This window comes from Trichechus manatus, unplaced genomic scaffold, assembly GCF_000243295.1.
Source record: "Trichechus manatus latirostris isolate Lorelei unplaced genomic scaffold, TriManLat1.0 scaffold00020, whole genome shotgun sequence".
NCBI classification, from domain to species: Eukaryota; Metazoa; Chordata; class Mammalia; order Sirenia; family Trichechidae; genus Trichechus; species Trichechus manatus.
Window position 1 is genome coordinate 13793914 of NW_004443956.1, and position 7223 is coordinate 13801136.

At 40.4% G+C, this 7223-nt stretch overlaps 1 non-coding gene across 1 annotated transcript; it reads left to right on the forward strand.

The window, feature by feature from the left end:
- The first annotated feature begins 891 nt into the window (after positions 1–891).
- Positions 892–1007, forward strand: LOC111819899 (U5 spliceosomal RNA). The gene has a single exon (XR_002823459.1). It is a non-coding gene; the product is annotated as a U5 spliceosomal RNA (small nuclear RNA).
- The last annotated feature ends 6216 nt before the right edge of the window (positions 1008–7223 follow it).

Sequence of the window (7223 nt, forward strand, 5' to 3'; positions counted from 1 at the left end):
ACCAGGCAGTGTTTTGTCCTGTTGTGTATGGGGTCACCACGAGTCTGGGGCCTACCCAGCGGCAGCTAACAACAACAAACCAGGTGATCCTGATGCTGCTTTGAAACACTAATCCCATCAGATTGTTCTGGTTTAAAACTCTTTAAGGACTCCCCGTTGCCCTCCAGGGAAATCCAAGCTCTTAGCTAGACACTGAAGGCACATTTAGCCACTTGCCCTCTCACCCCTCGGGCTCACACTGCTATACTGCCTGTCTGCCTGAATGCCCTCACCACCCTGTGTTCTATGTTCCTGCTATGTTCTATGGATCTTGTCATGTTCAGCCCATGTGTTACCAAACATTCTGTTAACAGCACTCATCACACGTACCTGTTCCCTAGGGTGCAGCACAAGGTTTGACACAGGGTCATAGGGTTCAGATACACTGTTGTTGAATGAACAAATGAAGACAATTATTTTCAAGTCTTTTTTTTTTTTTTTAAATTCAAACAAAAGTTTTACTTGGAGTGCCAATTATAAAACAGACTTTTTCTGGTCAGATCCAGCAAATCCATTATCCCTGTAAATCTGGCCTCCGCTCTGCCCCCTGGTGGTTAGCCACAGACCTAGCATGAAAATTAATGAACTATTTGAGGTATTTCTGGAAACCTCAGGTTGGTGACTCAGCGATTCATTTGCATACCCACAATACACTGCACACAGAGCAAGTTCCTACTTTAAAACTACTAGTGTTGCTTTTTTTCCTTCTACCTTTTTTTCACCCAAAATAAGACTATTCTTACAGAATTGTCTGGGATAAAAGCAGAAGTCACCAATTGTTTTGGTATATTGTTACCATTGGTGATCTAGGAGTTCCAGCTACTCGCCCACTGTATGCCACAAACACTAAACATACTCTGGTTTCTCTTCAGATCGCATAAATCTTTCGCCTTTTACTAAAGATTTCCGTGGAGAGGAACAAATCTGAGTTATTAACTAATTTTTTGAGGCCTTGCTTCTGCAAGGCTTGTAAAGTGTCAAAGAACAGACTTCTTCACAAATGTCCATCCTTATCTACAGCTCTTATAGCGCAATACCTAAAGCGCAAGATGAAGTTTTGTCGTATGTGCTTTTAAAGAGCATGTTGGCTGTACTTCATCCAAAACAAATTTTTTCTGTCTTTTGGTAGTTTATAATATAGACAATACTCTTTGTCAACACCATAATTCAAAGGCATCAATTTTTCTTCAGTCTTCTGTATTCATTGTCCACCTTTCACATGCATGTGAGGTGATTGGAAACACCATGGTTTGGGTCAAGTGCACTTTAGTCCTTAAAGTGACATCTTTGCTTTTTAACACTTCAAAGAGATCTTTTGCAGCAGATTTGCCTAATGCAATGCCTTTTGATTTCTTGACTGTTGCTTCCTTGGGCTTTGTGGATTCAAGTAAAATGAAATCCTTGACAACTTCAATAGTTTCTCCATTTATCATGATGTTGCTTATTGGTCCAGTTCTGTGGGCTTTTGTTTTTATTTATGTTGAGGTGCAATCCATACTGAAGGCTGTAGTCTTTGATCTTCATCAGTAAGTGCTTCAAGTCCTCTTCACTTTCAGCAAACAAGGTTGTGTCACCCACATATCGCAGGTCATTAATGAGTCTTCCTTCGATCTTGACTTTCGTGTTCTTCATATAATCCAGCTTCTCTGATTATTTGCTCAGCATACAGACTGAATACGTGTGGTGAAAGGTTACACCCCTGATGCACACGTTTCCTGACTTTAAACCATGCAGTATCCCCTTGTTCTGTTTGAACAACTGCCTCTTGGTCTCTGTACAGGTCCCTCATGAGCACAAGTAAGTGTTCTGGAATTCCCATTCTTCACAATGTTGTCTATAATTTGTTATGATCCACACAGTTGAATGCCTTTGCATAGTCAATAAAATACAAGTAAACATCTTTTTGGTAGTCTCTGCTTTCAGCCAGGATCCATCTGACATCAGCAATGACATCCCTTGTTCTACATCCTCTTCTGAATCAGGCTTGAATTTCTGGCAGTTCCCTGTCGATGTACTGCTGAAACCATTTTTGAAACATCTTCAGCAAAATTTTACTTGTGTGTGATATTAATGATATTGTTCAATAATTTCCGCCTTCTGGTGGATCACCTTTCTTTGGAATGGGCACAAATATAGATCTCTTCCAGTCAGTTGGCCAGGTAGCTGTCTTCCAAATTTTGTGAGATAGATGAGTGAGCACCTCCAGCACTGCATCCATTTTGTTGAAACATCTCAATTGGTATTCCGTCAATTCCTGGAGCCTTGTTTTTCGCCATTGCCTTCAGTGCAGCTTGGACCTCTTCCTTCAGTACCATCGGTTCTTGATTATATACTACCTCCTGAATGGTTGAATGTCAACCAATTCTTTTTGGTACAGTGACTCTGTGTATTCCTTCCACCTTCTTTTGATGCTTCCGATGTTGTCTAATATTTTCCCCTTAGAATCCTTCAATATTGTAACTCAAGGCTTGAATTTTTTCTTCAGTTCTTTCAGCTTCAGAAATGCCAAGCTCGTTCTCCCTTTTTGGTTTTCTATCTCCAGGTTTTTGTACATTTCATTACAATACTTTACTTTGTCTTCTTGAGCTGACCTTTGAAATCTTCTGTTCACTTCTTTTACTTCATCATTTCTTTCTTTTGCTTTAGCTACTTAGTTATCTAGTGCTGCTGTAACAGAAATACCACAAGTGGATGGCTTTAACAAACAGAAATTTATTCTCTCACAGTCTAGTAGGCTAGAAGTCCGAATTCAGGGTGCCAGTTCCAGGGGAAGGCTTTCTCGCTCTGTCGGTTCTGGAGGAAGGTCCTTGTCATCAATCTTCCCCTGGTCTACGAGCTTCTCCGTGCAGGAACCCTGGGTCCAAAGGATGTGCTCTGCTTCCGGTGCTGCTTTCTTGGTAGTATGAGATCCCCATGTCTCTCTGCTTGCTTCTCTCTTTTATATCTCAGAAGAGATTGGCTCAAGACACAATCCAATCTTGTAGACTGAGTCCTGCCTCATTGACATAACTGCCACTAATCCCATCTCATTAACATTGTAGAGATCGGATTTACAACACATAGGAATATCACATCAGATGACAAAATGTTGGACAATCACACAATGCTGGGAATCATGGCCTAGCCAAATTGATACATATATTTCTGGGGGACACAATTCAATCCATAACACTACGTTCAAGAGCAAGTTTCAGAGTCTCTTTTGACATCCATTTTCATCTTTTCTTTCTTTCCTGTCTTTTTAATGACCCCTTGCTTTCTTCAAAATGACCAGGGTGAGGACTAAATGGTCCCTAAGGTCTCTTTCAACTTGCATATTGTATTATTTTGAGTGAAAGCTTGAGGATTGTCAAGAACCACGATGATGTGATTATTTTGGAAAATCTCAGTGGAGGATGGAAATTCATCCAAGCTTCCTCTGAGATTTCTTCATATCAGAGAAAAGTAACCAAATGATCAAAGCAGCAGAAGACCCATCAGGTTTGTTTAGATCTTGTTTGGCTGTGTTCCACCAGCCTAGCTCTCAGAAGCTGAAAGTGTTGACTTGCTCTCAATACACTTCATTTTGGGAATAAATCCCTGTCTCAGTCATCTGGTGCTGCTCTAACAGAAATACCACAAGTGGATGGTTTTAACAAAGACAAGTTTATTCTCTCACAGTCCAGTAGGCTACAAGTCCAAACTCAGGGCATCAGCTCCAGGGGAACGTTTTCTCCAACGGCTTTGGAGGAAGGTCCATGTCATCAATCTTTCTTTGGTCTGGGAGCTTCTCTGTGCAGGAACCTCAGGTCCAAAGGACGCGCTCCGCTCCCGGCACTGCTTTCTTGGTGGTATGAGGTTCCCATGTGTCTGTGCTCACTTCTCTCTTTTATATCTCAAAAGAGATTGCATTAAGACACTAATCTTGTCAACCTCATCAGTATAACCTGATCACAGTGATAGAATTTATAACACATGAGGAGATCACATATAATCTCATCATAGTGGTAGAGTTTACAACATGTAAGGAAATCACATGAGATGACACAATCATACAATACTGGGAATCATGACCTAGCCAAGGTGCTACACACATTTTTGGGGGGACACAATTCAATCCATGACAATCCCAGAGCACTTACAACATATCATGCCCATCCATTTCCCTTCATTTGCTGATTTCTCAAAGTGCTGCTTAAAGAGATTATTATTTGGCATATGAACCAAACTATTTGTCATCCTTTTTTAGTTGCCATTGAGTCAGCACCAACTTATGGCAACTTTATGTATAACCAGATGAAACATTGCCTGGTCCTATGCCATCTTCATGGTATATTTGAGTCCATTGTCGTGGCTATTGTGTCAATCCATCTCATTGAAGGTTTCCCTCATTTTTGCTGACCCTCCACTTTACCAAATATGACGTCTTTTTCTAGCGATTAGTCTTTCCCGATGATGTGTCCAAAGTAAGTGAGCCAAAGTTTTGCCATCCCCACTTCTAAGGAGAATACTGGTTGTATTTCTTCTAAGGCTGATTTGTTCATTCTCTAATGGTCCATGGTATATTCAATATTCTTTGCCAACATAATTAGAATGCATCAGTTCTTCTTCCGTCTTCCTTTTTCGTTGTCCAGCTTTCACATGCGTATGAGGCAATTGAAAAGACCCTGTCTTGAGTCAGGCATACCTTAGTCATCAAAGTGACATCTTTGTTATCTAAAAACTTTAAAGAGGTCGTTTGCGGCAGATTTATCCAATGGAATATGCCATTTGGTTTCTTAACTGCTGCTTCCATGAACATTGATTGTTGATCCAAGTAGAATGAAATCCTTAACAATTTCAATTTTTCTCCATTTATTATGGTGTTGTTTATTGGTCCAGTTGTGAGGATTTTTGTTTTCTTCACTTGTAGGAATAATCCATACTGAAGGCTGTAGTCTTTGACTTTCATCAGTAAGTGCTTCACACTGTCTTCATTTTTCGGCAAGCAAAGTTGTGTCATCTGCATATCACAGGTTGTTAATTAGTCTTCCTCCAGTTCTGATGCTGCGTTCTTCTTCATGTAGTCCAGTTTTTCAGATTATTTGCTCAGCATATAGATTTAATAAGTAAGGTGAAAGTATACAACCCTGCCGCACACCTTTTCCAATTTTCAACCATGCAGTGTTCCCTGTTCTATTCAAATGACTGCCTCTTGATCCATGTACATGTTCCATAAAGGAGAATTAAGTGTTCTAGAATTCCCATTCTTTGTAATATTATCTATAATTTGCTATGATCCATGTAATTGAATGCCTTTGCACAGCCAATGAAACACAGATTAACATCTTTCTGGTATTCTCTGCTTTAGGCCAAAATCCATCAGACATCAGCGATGATATCTTTTGTTCTATGTCCTCTTCTGAATCCAGCTTCAACTCTGCAAGTTCCCTGTCGATTTATGGCTGCAATCATTTGTTTGTTTTTAAGTTTCTACATGTACAATTTAGTGACATTGATTACATTCTTCGAGTTGTGCAACCATTCTCACCCTCCTTTTCTGAGTTTTTCCTCCCTCATTAACATAAACCCACACAATCTTTCAAGTTGCTGCTGTCAACTTAATCCCATATAGATAGTTATCAAAAGAGTATAATGCTCAAGGCAGACTTTTTTCACTAGTTAAGCTAAACTATTGTTTGGTATTAAGATGACTTCAGGGGATGTTTTTGGTCCAAGGTTTAAAGATTATCTCAGGACAATAGTTTCAGGGGTTCATCCAGCCTCCATGGCTCCAGAAAGTCTAGAGGTCATGAGAATTTGAAATTCTGTTCTGCATTTTTCCCCTTTTGATTGGGATTTTTCTATGGAATCTTTGATCAAAATGTTCAGTAATGGTAGTAGGGTGCCATCCAGTTCTTCCAGTGTCATGGCAAAGGAGGCAGTTGTTCTTGAAGGCAATTAGCCACACATTCCATATCCTCCTCCTATCCCAGCTGCATCATTTTTGGATTATATCATCCTACCAACATCAAAGTCTCCAAACAGACTGTTTCTCACTAAATCAATAATACTTTGAATAACTCATCTAGGGCCCTAGAGTTTATATAATTCTCATCTTTGGAGTATTGTCATCTGGCAGATATTTTTGTCAAATCAGAACCAAAGTTTCCTCATCTTTGATTAATTGAAGACAAAACTGATCATTCATTCAAAGGGCCACTGATTAACGTCTACCAAAAGCAATTTTCATATTCATTATCCAAGGAAACTGGCCTCATTTGGCCAAATCCATTCATGGAATTCATACCAACAAACTTGCCTTGGACAATGTCTTTTTCCCTTTAGAAGTATTCCCCCAAGCACTCATGTATCACCTCCATCAACCTCCCTTCATGTGTCTGATTTCTCAAAACACTGTCTGTAGCTGTCAGCTGCTCTCAGTTGGGGACTATAGATGGTTTCTCTGCACCCCTGCTGTAGCCAGCACAGGGCTCAGTACCCAGTGGCATTTAATAGTTCAGACAGATGTCATGAAGGGGCACCTAAAGATGAAAAAAAGCAAGAACATTTCTCTTCCCCCTAAAATATTCACATTTTAGCATTGCTTACCAACTCCTTTGTCTTGTCCTAAGTTCAATGAACTAAATGCTGGTTTAGAATAGAAGCAATCAGCACATGGACTGTCAAATTCGGTGTCAACCTTGAATATCATCAAGTGAAAGCCCTCTACCTGACATGTATCACCACATTCTCCCTCCTGCCTGCAACCCCCCAACCCAAGCCCTAGGCCCATGATACTCTCCCCCATTTTAAGATATTGAGCCATTGATTTCTAGTGGGAGTCTCTCAAACTACAGCTAGCTGAGGAGTCTCCTGAGACAACAGCCCACCTCCACAGAAAAGTTTACCACATAGTTATTGGGGGAAATGCTGTTTGCGCTACAACATGGATGGGGGCTGGAGCTTTCAGAAGGGTTTTAAAGACAAGGATCATTGTGAGTCTGCACATTTCAAGACTAACACATGTAGGAACTTAGAGGGAAGAGAGTATGCTGGGCACATAAGAAGGTCTGTGGGCCTTTCTTACTGGGGTACAGAGTAGGACATAATGAACTGGAATTTTTAGATAGATGGGTCCAATTGGGCTGATTGGAGGGAGCCAGGCTAGAGACCAAGGTCACTTCTTAACTTATGATTTATCTTTTTCCCTACTCGCTCCTTTC